The sequence below is a fragment of the Protopterus annectens genome, chromosome 5.part1 (genome assembly GCF_019279795.1).
Source record: "Protopterus annectens isolate FY-2018-M chromosome 5.part1, PAN1.0, whole genome shotgun sequence".
NCBI classification, from domain to species: Eukaryota; Metazoa; Chordata; order Ceratodontiformes; family Protopteridae; genus Protopterus; species Protopterus annectens.
Window position 1 is genome coordinate 143685899 of NC_056736.1, and position 20052 is coordinate 143705950.

The following is a 20052-nucleotide window of genomic DNA, read 5'->3' on the forward strand; positions in this document are numbered from 1 at the left end:
AACCCTCTGTAAAGACACACTCCAGTATCCAAAATCTCATCCACGCATTACACATAATATACCTGAGGGGTAGATGCCTATCATGGGGCATTTAAACACTCTGCAACACACTACACATTCATGTCAGGGAATGTTTATTATTGGCCTCCTTACAAACTCATGTAACAACTGGTTGTGAAATGGTGAATGTAGCCAAGGTAGTACAGTTCTGGTATAGCATGAGTAGCGCTGGTTTGGGAAACATTTGTATCCTTGAGTGACCACATGATGCTTCATGATGATGGCCTATGGTACTATACCCCATCCAGTTATTGTAACCACAGTACTACACATAGCTTTCATTGCTATACACCTTGCTATACACCTTAATGTTGCATGTGTGCAAGCATATGCACCTCTAAACAATATGCATACCAATCACCATTTGCACAACTGACAGATATATGTCTTGTGATGCTATTGAGTTTTGCATACCTGCACAGAAATGTTGTGTCCATGCATGCATTGTGTTCCAGGGGGAGGCCCATCACCTAATAACAAAACACATGCATCAAAGCCATGTATACTGTTAGTAACAAGGACTGTTTACACTTGCACTGCATGCTGTTGAGCAACACATGTCCTGCATGCTGACATGTGTGAAATGACTGTTTTGCTTGTGATACTGTACCTCACCATCACCTGCTATTGTGTATGTTCTGAGATTGCTGGTGTTGTGTGTGTCTGCTTTAGGGAGAAGTGTATTTTTGTGTGTGTGCATGTGTGCTAGTGTGCATGTGCGAATGTGTGCATGTGCGCATGTGCACATGTGTGCATGTGTGCATGTGCGCATGTGTGAATGTGCGCATATGTGCTTGTCTGCATGTGTGCATGTGTGCATGTGTGCATGTGCGCGTGTGTGCATGTGTGCGTGTGGTCTGACATCATGTTCAGGTCTTAAAGTGCGATTCCTGTTTTCCTCTCACAGGTGACAAGGTGGGGCTGGTTCAGTACAGCAGGGAACCTGATGTCACTGAGACAGACAGTGTTCATGAGGATAGGTGTGTTGAGGTACTGACAGGTTTGTCAGGTCTGTTCTTGGGCCACCAATTGACAGTACACAAGTCTCCACCCCATCCATGCACACAGTCATACTGCCTGTACATCCATCATCACCATTGCCCTTAGCTGAGGGACAGTGTATGGTTGGCAGTGGCCAGGACAGTGTGGTATCTATGACACATGTATCAGGACACAGCAGCCATAGCCAGATGTCTAGAATGGTACCACATAGGCAGATGCCCAGGGGTTCTCGTCAGAGCACTGCTTGTCATCATGCCCCTGGCAGATGTGCCACACCTCTTTCTGCCACATGCATGCTCCAGGCTGTCATGGAGACACAGACATGAATGGAGCGGTACACCAGACAGGCACTAAGGGCACAGAGGGCTCATAACACCTCTGTAAATGACAGTATCCATGACCTAGCAGGTGCCATACATAATTACACTGAGGTCATTGATAGACGTTGAGGTGAGACATTGGATGTCCTCCACAATGTCATGTCCATGTGTCAGGACAGTTTGGGATGGTTGAGATGACGATGGGGATGTATGCCAGCAACATCAGCAGCTGCAGGTCACCGTGGACTTCCAGCAAGTCACAGCCTCTCTCATAGTGCCAGTACCAGCCCCAGCAATGTTGGGGGTTCTGTCCATACACCGTCCTAGAAGACCACATATACGTGGCTCTGGCCAGTCCCAGCAGGGACCTGGATCCAGTGGCCATATGTCAACCTCTTTGGATAGTACCCAGTCTGTAGTAGTACCTGATACTGTCTGTACCACCCCTGCCAGGCACAGGTTCCGTATCCATGGCCAGAGATGGTGATCTGTAAAGCCTACCAGGTACAGTCTGTAGCTGTCTCACAAATCCCCATATATGGCAGCCACATGGTGGAACTGTGTGCATGCAGACACACACACATAAACCAGAAACCTAGGGCAAACACATACCCGCATACATTACATCAACATTGGCCCATAACAGTACTCATGGCCCTCACACACACACTCACACACACATGTCGATTGTAAGGCTCAGTGTAGGCCTCTGGCAAATCAACAACACACCCTGTGCATATGATGAAACCTGTGCCACCTCCTGTCATTTGCAACATTGATGCAGGAACAGGCTAACATGGTGCTGATGCACAGGGTGACTTTAATAAAGTAAAACAATGGCTGAATGTGTAGCATGTTGTTAGCAGTAAAGTGTAATGTTATCCTTGAAGTTGTAGCTGAGCAGGCATGATGCATTAAAGCTGTAATTAGCAATGTTGTATTGTTTCCATCAGTGTCTATTCCAATTGTGTTTTGTTTGTCCATGTACCACTTGGCTGATGTGTGTAGTTGTGTCAGCATGTGTTATACAGTGGAGAGTAAGTATGGGGCGTGTGCAGCACAGGTCTGCAGGTGTACATATGTGAACATGGTGGCGGTGCACTGTCTGCATGTACGTGCATATTGGACACATGAGCAGGGTGACATGCTCTGTATTGGCCAGTGTTAACACTCCATACTTTCTATTGGTGGCCAGTATGCATTGTACTACACACATTTTGGAATTTGAGTACACATGTGTGTGTATGACACGGGTTGACACTGTGCTGTGGGTGATGCTGTTGTTGCTATCTGTCATTGGTTTGTATTACTAAGGTTAACAATGCTGTCCCAGCTGCATAATCCTTTATTAATGCACACTGTTCACCTACAGGGTTGCATGGACCATGCTATCACACACACAAGAAATTCTCACTTATACAGTAAAAGTGCATTAGTCTCATGGACCTCTGCCATAAACTAAATATATAATAGAAGGTGTGAAGTTGTACCAAAAGAGTTACATACCAAGAAGGTATAACCTCTCTGGTCAGTATCATTGGGAAAATACAATCCCTCAATAAACATACAAGGCAAGCTTCAAAATACAAAATGGCAAGGATTCCAAAGACAACACTAAAGCTTTCTCCAGTGTTGTTCATAATCTACAGGGGAAATCTCATATCAGGTCACAGTTAATGTAAATGGTCACAAAGTACACTTATCTGACTTACATCACCAATTCCTTGTCAGACAGTTTGAATGTGGATTTCACCACCCTGTCATTACACAAGGGCCACATTTCCAGACCTGAAGAATGTAAAACCTGATGATTGAAAAAACCCACACCAGATACTCCAAAGACAGTAAAACAGTAAGCGCTTTCATTTTCTAAATGAGCAAACTTCTTCAGACAATTTAAAAAGCAACAAGTACACTTAAATACAATTACTTGTCATGACATCATTTCCTTAAAAAAGACCAAGCCTCATTTTAAAGTGCCAAAACACTTTCCCACAAAAGTTGACCCATATGTAGAATAAAACACAATAATGAATTACATACAGATGAACAACATATATTCCTATATTACATATAAAAAATATTATGAATATACATTCTCCAAAATAAAAGGTAATACGTCTATCTAACTAAAGCTTTATGTTTCAAAATACTCTTAATAGAAACTAAATCATTTAAACCTGGAGGGACCAAGGCATTGTGTTCACACCATCCACCTGCATGTCCTCTCTCACCACAGCCATAAACCTCATCTTAGGCATTCCTCTTTTCCTGTTACCTGGCGGCTTCATACTTAGCATCTATTTCGCATTATACTCTGCATCCCTCCTCAGCACATGTACAAACCAATTTAATTCTGCCTATCTGGCATGGTCTACTAACCTTCAAACCTGGCATGACCTTCTAATATACTTATTCTTAAACCTGTCCACCCTCGTCACACCTAGTGCAAATGTTAACATAATTTGATTAAGGGTAGAACTACAACAGGCCCTGGAAACTCTCACCCTATAAGCCAGACCAATGTTATCTGGAAGGCTATGGTGCACAGCATTATGGAACTCATTAACAGAGACATTATGAACCTGCAAACACTGCACCATACCCGCTTAGGTTCTCTAAAGGCCAGATCATGGCTCCTACACCTAGTAGACTTCAAGCCAGTCAACAAGTCTATAGGCGAGGGAGGGTACGTCAACACAGCCAAGCTATAGCTCACAAGCAATTCATACCCATCCCACATACTGGTATTATACATAACCTCAACAGACTGACTATAAACAATTGTTAGATGATGGCTTGACAACTGACGCACAGATGTAGGACACACAGTAACATTTGCAGCCTCCATGTACTATTCTATGCCAGTAACAAGTGGTATTCACCTGCACTCAGTCCTGGGACCACTCCTGTTTGGCATATAGCTTTCTTAGTTACAAGCAAACCCAGTGGGGATATGTCTGCCCATGTCTGATGACAATGCATACTGTGGCCTATACTTTATTCTCCAGATGACACATGCATCCTCCAAAAGGGTATCATACAGACAGATACCTGGTGTCAAACTCATGCTGTAAAACTATAAGCCTAAGAAAGCATAGTTATCCACTTTTAGAAAACAAAGTATCCCCAGAGTATCACATAGGTAGTAGCCCCCAAAATGTGGAACAGGTACTAATGTATACATAGAACCATGTGTTAAGTCATCTCTCCTTTGATGATCACATTACCAAAGGGTTTTGGAAATCCCTCTATGGAGCACATAAGCAATAAAGGGTTTGCATGCAGATCCACAGAGGTTGTTGCACACCTATAATGATTAGTCATCTTTGCCAGACGTTGCTTGCTTTGGAACATGTTTCAAATATACCTCAAGCATAAACCCTCACTCACACTCTTCAATAGAAACCGTAATGAGTGGAAGTGAAACGGAAAACATAGCCCAGAGATTAGTGCAGTGGCTAAGCTTGTCACAAGCATACAGAAGTGACCTAAAGTCTGGAAAGTTCCAGCACGCTCTGGCAAAGATAACACATTTGTTCATGGAGAAAGCAGAGTACCCACCTATGAAATACTTGAGGTCACATGTATGTATATGGATTTGCCTCACAGCTACCTTACATGTGTAATGCACATACATTTGTCATTGTGATATGTCATACACTAGAAAAATCAAAACCCACTCCCCATTGGCCAACAGTGTCACACACCTGGAGCACAGACACACACACAGACAGCAAGTGTAAGATTCAAACTCTTTCCTAACTACATTATGATATTACAACAGTATGCATTTACACTACACGCTATACTCATTACGGGGATGCTATTTTTCCACAGGTATATTTGTAGGATGGTGACATCATCAGACTTGACAAATATGAGTATACCACTTTTAAGGGGTGTGAGTAGTCTCCAAATAGATTGCCCCTCCCCAGGGAGACACACACAGTAGGCAAGTGCAGGCTTCAAACACCTACCTAACTACATTATAATATGACAGTTGTACGCATTTACACAATGCGCTATACACATTATTAGGATTTCACTTTTCCACAGGTTTATTTGTAGGTTGGTGACATCATCAGACTTGACAAAGATGAGTATACCACTTTTAAGGGGTGTGAGTAGTCTCCAAAAAGGTTGCTTTTCCCAGGGAGACACACACACTCACGGATGGCAAGTGCAGGATTCCAAACCCTACCTAACTCTATTAGGATATTACAGCAGGACGTATTTATACAACACGCTGCACACATTTCTGGGATTTCACTTTTCCACAGGTATATTTGTAGGATGGTGACATCATCAGACTTGACAAAGATGAGTATACCACTTTTAAGGTGTGTGAGTAGTCTCCAAAAAGGTTGCTCCTCCCCAGGGAGAGACATACACACACACAGACACACACACAGAAACACACACACACACACACACACACACACACACACACACACACACACACACACACACACACGCACACACACAGTTGGCAAGTGCGGTGTTCTTAATCCAAACTAAGTACTTCTTTACACTTCAACAAGCAATATGGAGTTATAGGGTGCAATACAGACATTACTTGCTGACAGTCTGCACAAAGGTTTTTTTTTCACATTTGCTAACCTCAGCAGGCTTATTATACTAGGTGTATTGTGAGTGTATTGTATGCATAGGCCATGACCATATCATATATGGGTTGATGCACCACATGCTGACACACACATGGTCAAACCTTGAGTAGCATCTTACCTTCACCTACATGATACTGCAATATAACAGAAAGATGATAAACTTCAACAACGGGCTGAGCTTCTGGTGTCATTCAAAGGGGATCCAGTCTCTGTCTGCCTGTGATGATATGATAGACAAGCCTTGTTGCTTCGCTACAGATGGTTTGCATCTGTCGCCCCTATGCTTCTAAATACTGGCCAAGGCTCTTGCTGTCCCCATATTACCTTTTTTAGGTAAGGCTCAAAGGTTCATAGGTTCATAGGTAGTACTAGGCTATCGGCCCTGAGGCCTATACAAGCCCAGCCAAAAAGGTACCCTGGCTTTTACCACCCAAGAAATGTATTTTACTGTGCCACTGTCGAGCAGAGACACAGAAGTGATCCCCAGGTTGAATTTCCTATTTCCCATCCAATCATCAAGATTTTTCTTGAAGAGTGCTAATGAGGAGCTTTGTTTGATATAGATAGGTAGTTTATTCTGGAGTATGTGAAGTCTCTGGGACCGTAATCTATCCCTCCAGCATGTTCTGTTTATTGTGGTGACAAGGTTTAGGTCCCTAGAGTGTGTAGGTTCATAGGTTCATAGGTAGGTACTAGGCTATCTGCCCAAGGGCATTTATAAGCCTAGCCAGAATGTGTTGGCTTTCACCTCCCTTTTAAATTAGTTTCCTGGGCATCTGTCTAGCAGGGCCACTGAAATGATCCCAGGGGTAAATTTACAATTTCCCATCCACTCGTCAAGATTCCTCTTGAAGAGAGTCTGCGAGGGGCTCTGCCTAACATCAACTGGGATTCTGTTCCAGAGCGAGGGAAGTCTCTGGGACAGGAATCTATCCCTCCAGCACATCCTGTTTATTACTTTGCTGAGGTTTAATTCACTGGAGTGTATGGCTCTAAGCAATTTGTTTTTCTTGAGGTGGAGCATGTCCATTAATTCCGGGTTGGACATGGCCTTATACATCAGGCATAGATCACCTCTGAGCAGGCAGTAAGCAACCGAGTAGAGCTGGAGTTTCTTTAGTCGAGCTGCATTGGGCATCTCTTTGAGTCCCATGATCCTCTTAGTGAGGTACTTTTCTGGTCTTACCAGCTGTTGCATGTGCCAATTAAGGTACATACCAAATGGGGCATTGTACTCTATTATGGGCCTAATGAGTGATGAGTAGAGGGGCACAATGACCTCTCTTGATCTAGAGGTGAACCCTTTTGTGATTAGGTGGGCTACATAGAAGGAATATGTAACCACTTTGGCAATGTGATTATCAAAGGAGAGGTTACTATCTACCTGGGTCCCCAGGTCCCTAATTACATTTTCCGTACCTAGTGGATTACCACCTATGTGGCAATTTGTGGGCACTTTGTTTTTTCCAAAGGGGATGACTATGCATTTTTTGGCATTCAGCTTGAGGCCATGGTTTTGACACCAGGTATCTGTCTCTGTAAGACCTTTCTGGAGGATGACTGTGTCAGCCAGAGAGTCAATTATTGCCCCCAGTTTGCAGTCATCTGCGAACATGGTCAGCCATAGTACTCCCATGCTTGCCTGTACCTCAGAGAAGTATATACTGAACAGGAGGGGTCCCAGGACCGAGACCTGTGTGATGCCACTTGTGACTGGTTTAGAGTCGGACATGGCACATGCAACTCTGACCATGTGTGTTCTATCTGTGAGCCAGTTGTCCACCCATCTCGTGACACAGGGGTTAATGTTCAAGCTGGTAAGCTTGACTATGATGCCAGAGTGCGGAATGGTGTCGAAGGCCTTAGTGAGGTCAAGGTAGGCTTTGTGGACTACCTTCCCTTCATCTATGGCCTTGGTAACTGTTTCAAAGAAGTCAACTAGATTTACGAGGCAGGATCTGCCTTTAACAAAGCCAAATTAGGTAGGGTCCAGTGTCTGGAGCTTCTCAATGTCTCTGTTTATGAGTTCCATGATAATTCGCTCCATAGCTTTGCAGACCAGGCTGGTCAGGCTTATAGGGTGGTAGTTCCCAGGTTCTGTTGTAGCACCACCTTTGTGGAGCAGGATGACTGTTGCTGTACACCATTCTTTATGTACATAGCCTGTGGTAAGGTTGAGTCTAAACAGTGAATTTAGGTGAGTGTTTAGTTCCTTTTGGAGCTCGTGTAAGATGCAGCCTGGGACACTATCTGGTCCCATTGATGCTGCGTTGTTAGCTTTGGAGAGGGCTGTTTTTACCTGCATGTCCATGATGTCTGGGGCTCTGCATTCTTCTGGGATGGACACAGACCCTTTTGGGGGTGGGGGGGTGAAGTTTGCACTAAATTTGTCCACCAGGATGTTGGCAATGTCAGTTGGTTCAGTGTATTTTTTGCCATTTTGCAGTAGCTCAAAGCATATCTGAGAGTTGCCACCTAAATGTTTGATATAGCTAAAGAAGACTTTGTGGTTATCTTTAGATACCTTGGCAATTTTTCTTTAGAAACTGGCCTTGGACGATTTTATGAGCAATTGTACTTTCTTGCTAATAATGAGCAGTGATGCCTTTTTGGAATTTTGCTTTATCATGTAGTAGTTTCCTCCTTCTGTTGTATAGCTTATTGATGGCCAAGGACCACCAGAATGGTTTCCTGTTTTTGGAGGAGTGAGTCTTGGTTTTACTCGGAATGGCTCGATCCATGCATCCCTGTAGATGCTCATATAATGCACTTGTAAAGGATTCTGTGGATTGGATAGCATTATCCTGTAGCAAGGGGGTTTTGAAACTTTCCACTTCGGTCTTGAGATGTGTGAAGTTTGCTTTTGAAAAAGTTGTTCACAGTGGTTTCCTTGACTGGGGGTGGGGTCGGGATGTGGATGTCCAGTGTGATTACTTTATGATCTGATCTTACCAGTGAGGGGTTTACCTCTGGTGTGGAACACTGATCCCCATCTTGTTGATGATCAGGTATGTCCAGTATGTTGTCACCTCTAGTGGGCATGGTGACCAGCTGTTCCAGGGCGTTTGAGTTTATAAACTCTAGGAAGCACTGGGCAAAGGAGTTTGTACTTGAGTAATTCTCCCAGTCAGTGTTTGGGTAGTTGAAATCTCCTAATATCATGGTGTTTGCTAGGACCTTTATATTTTCCATTGTTCTCAGGAATGCTGAGTGAGGGTCCTGAGACAAGGTAGGTGATCTGTAGCAGGCTACGATCTGATAAGCAGCATTGCCCACTGTTAGTTGCACGTGGATGGTGAGTGAGGGTCCTGAGACAAGGTAGGTGATCTGTAGCAGGCTACGATCTGATAAGCAGCATTGCCCACTGTTAGTTGCACGTGGATGGTCTCTGAGGCCACGTGCTGTGCCACTAACCTGGATGAGGCCACGTGCTGTGCCACTAACCTGGAGGTGTGGGTATCCTTGATGAAAATGAAAATACCTTTTGTATTTCGGTCTGGGTTTTGGGGCCGAAGCTCGGAGAAATTGTGATTTCTTTAAGTGGAGCATGTCCAACAGCTCTGTGTTTGACATAGCTTTGTATGTTAGGCAGAGATCACCTCTGAGTAGGTGATATGCGACATAGTAAAGCTGGAGTGTTTTGAGATGGTCTGTGTAGGGCATGTATTTGAGGCCACTAATCCTCTTTGTGAGGTATTTCTGTGGGCTTCCAGTTGTTGTAGATGTCTTGTGAGGTACATACCAAAAGGGGCATTGTACTCTATAATGGAGCTAATGAGTGATGAGTAGAGGGGAACAGTGACCTCTTTTTTTCTGCATGAGAAACCTTTTGTGATGAGGTGTGCCACTTAGAAGGATTTCCTGACTACTGTGGCGATGTGATTATCAAAGGAGAGTCTACTGACCACCTGTGTCCCAAGGTCTCTTATCACACTTTCAGTGTTAAGTATACTACCGCCTATGTTGTAGTTCATGGATACAGAGTTTTTACCAAAGGGGATGACAATGCACTTTTTGGCATTGAGCTTGAGGCCATGGCTTTGACAACAGGCATCTGTTTCAGTGAGGCCCTTTTGTAGGATGTCCACATCGTTAGTAGTTTCGATTATGGCTCCTAGTTTGCAATCATCTGGGAACTTCATTAGCCAAAGACCTTCTGTGTTAACCTGTACTTCAAGAGTAGATACCAAACAGGACAGGACACAGGACTGAACCCTGTGGTACTCCACTTGTCACTGGTCTGAAGTCAGACTTGGACTCTGCTACTTTCACAGTGTGGGTTCTGTCAGTGAGCCAGTTGGCAACCCATCTTGTGACATAGGGATTTATACCTAGTTTAGTGAGTTTATCTATAATTCCAGAGTGGGGGATGGTGTCAAAAGCCTTGGCAAGATCTAGATAGGCTGTGTGAACCACCTTACCCTTGTCTACGTCTTTGGTGACTGCTTCGGAGAAGTCTATCAGGTTTAGGAGGCATGATCTGCCTTTTACAAACCTGAAATGGTTGTGGTCCATAGTTTGGAGATTGCCAATGTCTTTGTTTATACGTTCCATGATGATAAGTTCCATGGCCTTGCAGACCAGGCTCATCAGGCTAATAGGGTGCTAGTTCCTGGGGTCCGTGGTGGCTCCCCCCTTGTGTAGTGGGATAACCGTTGCTGTGTGCCATTCAGCAGGCACAAAGCCTGAGGTGAGGCTATGATTGAACATGGTACTTAGGTGTCGTGCCAGTTCATTCTGTAGCTCATGTAGAACACAGCCTGGGATGTTATCTGGTCCCATGGATGCTGTGTTCCTGGCTTTGGAGAGTGGTTTTTACCTGTGTAGCCATGATGACAGCAACTTTGCATTCTTCCGGTATAGAGATGAGCTCTTTCATGGGTGAGAGGTGGGTAAAGTTAGCACTGATCCTATCTGCCAGGATGTTGGCGATATCAGTTGAGTCTGTATGTTTGGTGCCATTGTGCTGTAACTCAGAGTAGATCTTAGTGTTGCCATTGTGATTCTTGACATAACTATAGAATGCTTTGTGGTTGTCTTTAGAATCAGTAGCAATTTTGTTTTCATAACTAACTTTGGAGGATTTTATCAGGGGTCACAGCTTCTTACTGAGGCTGACCAGGGAGCTCCTCCACTCATGGGTTTTACCCTCTTTTCAACAGATTCTTCCTTCTGTTGTGCAGTTTGTTTATGGCAGGAGACCACCAGATTGGCTTCCTTTTCTTGGAGGATAGCGTCTTGGTTCTGTTTGGAATAGCATGATCCATGCACTCATGTAAGTGCTTATAAAGTGTAATTGTGTAGGATTCAGTAGTCATAACTATATTGTCCATCTGCATGGGTGTCCTGAAGTTCATCACTGCTGTCTTAAGAATCATGAAGTTGTCTTTGGAGATACTTTTAACATGGTTTCCTTAATGGGGGGGGGGGGGCAGAATGTGGATATGTAGGGTAATTAGCTTATGGTCAGATAGGACCAATGAGGCATTGACTTCAGGTGTGGAATACTGGTCACTCAGGACAAACCAAATCTCGTAACCAACACAAATAACCAAAAAGTGAGCTAAATCCTACTCATTGCCAGAAGTCTCCGCCTCCAGATACACACACTCAAGGCACTTCTCAGTATGGAAAATATTGATATCTGTGCAGTAACAGAAACCTAGTTCAAGTTTGCCAACAGCACACCAGCCCTACCAGGATACAACTCATTCCATACCTTCCAACAACAGAACCTGGTTCATAGCAGATAGGGTGAGGATGTATTCATATTCATCAAGGATACCTCCACCTACTCTACATGCTCTCTACAGGATATGTACCCATAGAATGTTGCACAGCAATGTTCTTCCCACTCCTCAGGGGTGGGGCCACAAAAGACCCTTGTTCACGCTCTATGAACCTGATGAGTCTGATCTGCAAGGCAATCGAGCCAATCATAATGGGAGTCAACAATAAAGACATTGCGAACCTTCACATAGTTGAGCACACCCAGTTTGGCTTTGTCAAATGCAGATCACGCCTCCTGAACTGGGTGGATTTATTTGAGACAGTTACCCAGGCTACAGATGATTGAAATGAGCTCCACACAGCCTACCTTGCTAAGGCCTTTGACACCATTCCCCAGTCAGCTATCATAGATGAACTCACCAACCTGGGCATGAATCCATACATCACAAGATGGATTACAAACTAGCTCACAGATAGATCCCACAAATTAAGAGTTGCTGGCTACATGTCAGACTCTACACCGGTAACAACTGGTGTCCCCCAGGTTTCAGTCCTGGGGTCCCTCCTGTTTGGTATAGACTTCTCAAAAGTACATGCCAACACAGGAGGGTTGTGGTTGACTAAGTTTGCTGGGAACTGTAAAGTGTTTGCCATAATAGATTCCCCGGATGACACAAATATTCTCCAGAAGCGTCTCTATGAGACAGATGTGTGGTGTCAGAATCATGGCCTCAAGCTCAATGTGGAAGAATGCATAGTAATCCCCTTTGGTGAAAACAAAGTACCCACAAACTACCACATAGGTGTTACCCCCTTAAACCTGACAAGGTAATAAGGGATCTGGGGATACAAGTAGTAACCATGTTGGCAAAGTGATTGGGAAATCCTATGTGGCCCACCTAATCAACAAAGGGTTTGCATCAGGATCAAAAGAGGTAGTGGTGGCCCTCTACTTTTAAGTCATCAGACCCATCATTGAGTACAATGCACCATTTTGGATGTACTCAACTAAGCATATCCAGCAGCTGTGGAGACCACAGAGGTACCTCACCAAGAGGATTACTGGCCTCAAAAAGTTGTGTAATGCAACACAATTGTTAAAACTAAATCTGTTCTGCACTGCCTACCGCCTACTCAGAGGCACACTCTGCCTAACATACAGAGCCATATCCAACACATAACTGTTGAACATACTCCATCTAAAGATAACAAAATTGAGTCGCACTACACACTTCAGGGATATGAACCTCATCACAACAATGAATACAACATGCTGGTGGGATAGAGTACCATCTCGGACACTTGCCTTACTGTTGAACAGAGTCCCAATGTACATCAGACAGAGCCCCTCGCTGACATTTTTCAATAGGAACCTTGATGAGTGAATGGGAAACAGACAATTCACGCCAGACATCACATCAACAGCCCCACTAGAAAGGGGCTTAGGGTACTAACTATTAGAACTAGGGCTTGTTAGACTACCCAATGGGGTGGTGAAAACTGCACAACTTGCCTAGGCTAATATATGCCTTTGTGAAGATAGTCTACTACATACCTATGAACCTATGTGGCAGGTGCATTTCTACAGATAGTAGATGTGTACTTCATTGTACAGTCATGTTTTACAGCAGGCAAATGGACCACATACACTGTAATGCTTACAGATACTGGTGGCTGTTATGTACATTGGGTGAGATGTGCACCTCATGTCTTTTGTGACATTAGGATGTGTGCTGGGTGGGATATCCTGGATGGCTCCCTGTCATGGTCACCCTCTTACACTCATCTCTGCCCACCCATTTTTGGCTTATTATACTGTGTTCCCCCTACATATAAATATATATATATATATATATATATATATATATATATATATATATATATATATATAGGTACATAGGTAGGTAATAGGCTATCTGCCTGAAGGCATATATTAGTATGGCCAGAGTGTGCAGCTATCATCACACATGGGGATAGTTCCCTAGGCCTCTGTGTAGTAAAGCTGATGAAGTGATCCATGGTGTGACAGTTCAGTTTCACATGCACTCATCAAGGCTCCTCTGGAAGAGTGTCAGTTAGGGACTCAGCTTAATGTAGGTTGGGAGCCTGTTCCAAAGCAAGGGAAGTCTGTGAGTTAGTAATATATCCCTCCAACATGTTCTATTTGTTGTTGTGATGATGATATCCCTAGAGCATGTGGCACAGTGAGCTTGGGTTTATTTCAGATAGCGCATGTACATCAGTTCTGCATTGGACATATACCTGTCTGTTGGGCAGAGATTGCCTGAGTAGACATTATGCAACAGAGTACAGATTAAGTTAAATTCAGTCTTGTTGCATGGGGCAACTGTTTGAGCCCAGTAATCCTCTTGTTGAAGTACTTCAGTGGTCTTTCCAGCTGCTGAAGGTACCTAGTCAGATTCATCGCAAGTGTGCCGTGATACTCTCTGATGTGTCTGATGAATAATGAATAGAGGGAACCTCCTTTGACCTACATGCAAAGACCTTGGCAATTTGTGGGAACACATAGCATGATTTTCTAACCACTTTGTGAATGTGTTTCTGGAAGTAGAGATGACTATCCACGTGTCCATAGATCCCTTATTATTACCTCCATATTTAGAGTGTTGGCACCTATGTGGTATTTGTATGACTGTAGCTCGATGCGATAATTTTGACACCACATCTGTCTGACTGAGACCCTGTTTAAGTATGCCTCTGTTGTCCCAAACATCGATTGTGACAACAGTTTTGCAGTCATCCACAAACTTTGCTAAACATAGCCCTCGTGTGTTTGACTGTATTTCTGAAAAGTATACACCAGACAGGAGGGATCCCAGTTCTGAGCCATGGGGGACAGCAGTTGTTACCAGCTTGAACAGGAGATCACAATTCTTGCCTTGTGGGATCTATCTGTTCCCCAGTTGGGATTCCATCAGATGACATACGTGTTTATGCACAGGTTGTTGATTTTGTGGATATGATATGTGTGTGGGATGTTGGAAAAGGGCTTTTCAAGGTCTATGTAGGCCATGTGGAGCTCATTTCATTGATGCATGTCTTGGGTGACCTCCTTGAAAACTGTCTAGCAGATATAGGAACCATGATCTGCCCCTGACCAAACCACAATGGGTAGGGTTGGGTGTTTGTAGACTCCCAATAGCTCTGTTTATGAGTTCCATAATGATGGACTCCATGGCCTTGCAGATCAGGCTTATTAGGCTTATAAGACTATAGTTCCCATGGTCTGTTGTGCACCAACACTTGTGGAGTGTGCCAAATGTTGCTGTAACCCATTCAACAGTTTCATATCCTGTACAGAGGGTGAGTCTCAACAGACTGTTCAGGTGCAGCGTCTGTTTGTTTTGGAGTTCACATATGACACAGCCAGGGAAACCATGTCATCCCATAGACACCGTGTTTTTAGGTTTGGATAGAGCTGTTTAACCATTGTATATGTGATTTCTGGGTTTTTACAATCTCCAGGTATGGTAATGGGCCCTTTTGTCAGTGAGAGGGGGGGGTAAATATGTATGAACCTGTCTGACAAGATGTTGGCAATGTCAGTCATGTACATGTATTAATTTACACTTTGCACTGACTAAGAACTTATATGAGTTTACATTGATATTTATGACATAGCAAAAGAAAGCTTCATGGTTCTCTTTGGACTCTTTGGCAATATGTTTGCCAGAACATGGCTTGGATAATGTCAGGAGTGCTCATTGTTTCTTGATGATACTGATCGGAGATTTATTGATCTTCTTTGCATTTTCACTTTCATTGAACAACTTAAGTACTTGTAGTACATAGTTTGATTATGACAGGGGTCCAATATATTATATGGATCTGTTTTCATATCACTGTGTGCACAAGGCAGGATTAGTGAATAGTGACAAGTGTCTGGAGTAAGAACTGCAACTGACAGATATGTGTGGCCCACTGCTGTACTCAGACATGGCCTAAGTGTGTGAGCATGCCCAGTATGACCTTTCAGTATGTTGTTGACTGACATTTGCTTCAAAGTGTGTGAGCATGCCCAGTATGACCTTTCAGTATGTTGCAGACTGAAATTTGCAAAATGTGTTTGTGTGTGAGCATGCCCACTATGGGCATATATACTATATGTGTGTGAAAAATCAAGTTGGTTTTTACTTCAGGGCTCACCTTTGTGTTGTACATCGACAGGAAGCATGCTGTGCCTCCAGGGCTTCCATGAGTCAATTTGCATAGACTTATCAACATTTCTACATATGGGGGACAGCTATTATTTGTACATTTCTACCGGAGGGGGCACACCTGATTGTTACTGTGGGTGTACATAGGATGAGGGGTACACCTGACACTTATACACATTTTCTAGGCCTGCACTGCTATGTCAGGTACCCATTTCAATCTGTATTGTTGCCTATCGTACTGACTTGAGGCATACCACTGTACTACAGACCTTAGCTTCCAATTACATGCATATTAGTCTGTGACTTCATAGCCTACCCAGCCCACATCACACTGCCTGGCCTGTTGTTATTTGTTTGCATAGGCCTGGGGGGGGGTTACTCATATGCCTCTTCAGAGGGCAGGATAAAGCATTTGTTTGTGTTTGTGTTTGTCTACAATTGTCCTGCTGGCTGTAACTGTTAGGTATGTGACCCCCCCCCAACTGGTATGTGTGAGTGACTTATGTTGTGTCTGTGCCAATGAAATGCTGTCATGGCTTAGTGGTTCAGTACTGTGACTATAGTGCACAGTATCCTGAGTTTGAGCCCTGTCACTGCTTTTAATTTTCCTGCTGGGCAGACCTGACTGGTTAAGGAACAGTAAAGCAGGTGTGAGCATGTTTACCCGACTTTGCTTGACTTTGCCCGACTTTGCCCAACATTGCCCAACTTTGCCCAATGTTGCGCTGGTTAGCGCGATGCGCAGCTATGTGCAATTGTATTTAAATATGCTCAATACTGGTAAATTTTGCTTAGTAGTGTTTTATATTGCTTAAAATAGAGACTCATGCCTCAGGTGGTGCTGCAGGGCTGCCTATGTCAGATGCACATATTACACTCACTATACATGTTTGAAAACAGGTAGGGTCAAGTTAGGCATCCCTTTTATTGTATGTGCGAGTCAGAGAGAGGTGTAATTTCAAGGGTTTCTACTGTGTCAGTGTATGTGCTATGCATTGCCTCTTTGCCAAGGACAGGGCATACTGGGCACGCCTCCTTCTGCCTACTGGGGCAGGCTCAGGTTGTTCCTCCTCTGAGTCACGCTGTGCCTGTGCAGGCCTTGGCAATGGTGGGGGGGCTGTTTGGCCCTGACCCATGTTGTTCCTGCTGCAGCTGTTTCCGCAGGATCATATTGTGTTGCATGGCACATATCATGACAATTTGGGTACATGTAGTTGCTGAGTACTGCAAGGCTTCACCAGATGTGTCCAGGCACCGGAACCATGACTTGAGCATCCCAAACACACGCTCAATTATTTTTCTTGTTTGTGCATGTGCCTCATTATGGAGTTCTTGTTCAGGTGTGTGTGCATTTCTGATGGGTGTCATCAGCCACAGCTCCAGTGCGTATCCAGCATCCCCGACTAGGTGACCATCAGGGATGTCCCCACTGACAAATCTCTGGTACAGCTGCATCAGATGCCAGATGTGGGAATTGTGATAACTTCCAGGGCAGCCAGCACACACATTCATTATTATGCCCTGGGAATTGCACATGACCTGGCAGTTGATGGAGGGGAAGCCCTTGCGGTTGATGTAGACCCTACCCCGCTCACCGTGTGGTGCTTTGATGTGTATGTGCGTGCAGTCTATTGCACCCACTACCTCAGGGTATTCTGCTATTTGGTGGAAAAGATGCATATTGCTGGCCAATGCCTCACGGGAATTGGGGAAATATACGCGCTCACCAACATGTGCTGACATGGCATCCAGGAACTGGTGCCGTACCCTGGATGCTGATGCCTGTGAAATCCCCATCATATCATCAGTTGGTCTCTGGAAGGTACCTGTAGCTATTATTCTTAGGCCAACACATACCTTGTTATCCACTGGGATGGGTTCCCCTCTGTTGGTTCTGTGTGTGAGGCGTGGCCGGCACAGCTCAACAATTTGCTGCAGGAGGTCTCTGTCCACCCTATAGCACTCCACTATGTCCAGCTCATGTAGCCCCTGGTAGGTTACCCTGGGTCTGTACACTCTTCTCCGTCTCCTCACTCTGGATTGCTCAGCAGCATTCACAACATCACCACCCTCAGCACCTTGCACATGTTGGTTTATGATAGCAAGAGCAGCCCCTAACATTTTGTCTGACTTTAAAGTTTTTAAGCTTTCCCTCTTTGTATATTGCAGTGTTGCAGAGGTCTTTGGAAAAAACAGGGAAGAATGCTGTTTGCAGAGTTTAAAGTGCTGGGCTGGGCTGGGCTAATCTGCTACCTGTGTAATTGGCTGATTCTGATATATTTCACCTGGCAGCTCTGCTAGTTCTCCTTGGTTAACTTCCTACTACTTCTTTTCCTTCCTTTTCCCTTTCTTTTTCTGACCAGACCAATGCCGTGCAAATAAGCGCACACATGCGCACACGAGTGCACACGTGCACACACGCTGTGGGCATGTTTGCAAGAAATTTCAGATATATCCACAGTGTACGCCTTTGGTTTCTGATTTTCAAAAAAGTCAAATGTAGACACGCCTCTTGCTATCTTGAGCAACTCAGGGCAAACACAAGACACTGTGCTCCAAATAAGCTTACAGCCTTTCTGACACACACCCTCATGATGTTACCTATATTCTACTCTACTACTCACCTACTCCTACACTTACACTCTTGGGACATGGCTCACATGCTGGGGAAAATTGGGATTCACTATCCTTATCCTCATTTGCATAGGCTTGCCTACTAATGCATGATTACATCTCTCACACGGAGCCCCCCCCCTTAGCAACCACTACTCAGTGGCCATATTGTCTTCAGCCTGCCATTCACCTGCATGGCAGGATAAGCTTTTTAGTGAAAATGGCTATTTTTTTAATTATTTTCTTGTTTTTTTTAAAAATGCCTCACATTTGCGCGGTACTGTGCTACACTTAAACATCAAAGATCGGGTGAAAAAAAAGTTAGATTTTAATAATTTTAAACATTTATAAATTCCAATGACTTTATATTTGGCCATTGGCATGCTTCCTCAACTGTATGCATCCTTTATTTGGAGCTGTCATAGCTCCGTTTAGCTACTTGTAGAATGGTACTCCGTTACCAATGGAGTACATTTCTGCAGATAACACTAATCTTCCATGGACAGGTTAGTGTTTCCTGGATTGCAAATTTACCTCATTTGCATAGCTTTCAGCAGCAGATGAGGTAATTTGCATACCATGATGCTGTCCGTGTAAGAGTAGCTTTAGCAGCTCTCATGCATGCCCTTGCTGGCTGTACCTAGATCGCACGGCAGACATATTGCCTCCGTGAGCTCCTACACTCTTCTTGCACTCTGTGCAAGCTTTCATAAATCCAGCCCAGCACTTTTGTACCTGTTAATAACCCTCTAATAGTTGGTAGTGAAAGGGCAGTGGAAAAAATATTTATTATTTTTATTTATTTTTATTTTATTTTCCATTTGTTTACCGGGTTAATCTGACTGGACACAAGGTGACCATTTTCAGAGGAGGCCAGGAGAGAAAAGCTCCAGATACCTAGTAAAACATTACAAAAAATAATAAAATGATATCAATATAGCTATTTTGTACAGTGAGCATAGAACATATAAAATGAGTAAAATCAGTTTTACAAATGATGCAGCTTACAGTGGTTACAATACTGAGAAACAAATTAAACAAGATATTATACAACAAATAAACAATTGCTTGAACATAAATTCAAAATGAAGTTTACATAGACAAACAGGGTCATAAACTATAAATCATAACTATTAAGGTGGCCTAAACACTTGGTTCACAGTACTATGCACTAAGTGAAACTACACAGTACACCTGTGATCTAGGGATGCTGAAAGTCAGGAACAGGTGAAATTAGCATTTGGATGAGTTATATGGTAAAATAATGAGTTCTTATAAATGTAAGTTTTATGATTTGTTACTTGAACAACAAAATACAATTAAATCCTTAACCTTAAATACTAATATTGTTATAAACACTGTAGATAAAGCTGGTGTTGGTGTAGATTTGGACATTGAATATTATGACTCTAAAATGTATATGATATGTTAAATACAGATAAATATTTACATATAAATAGAAAGGAAGTTAATGATATTAAAAATGTAAATACCATTAGTTATGACATGCATGAATAT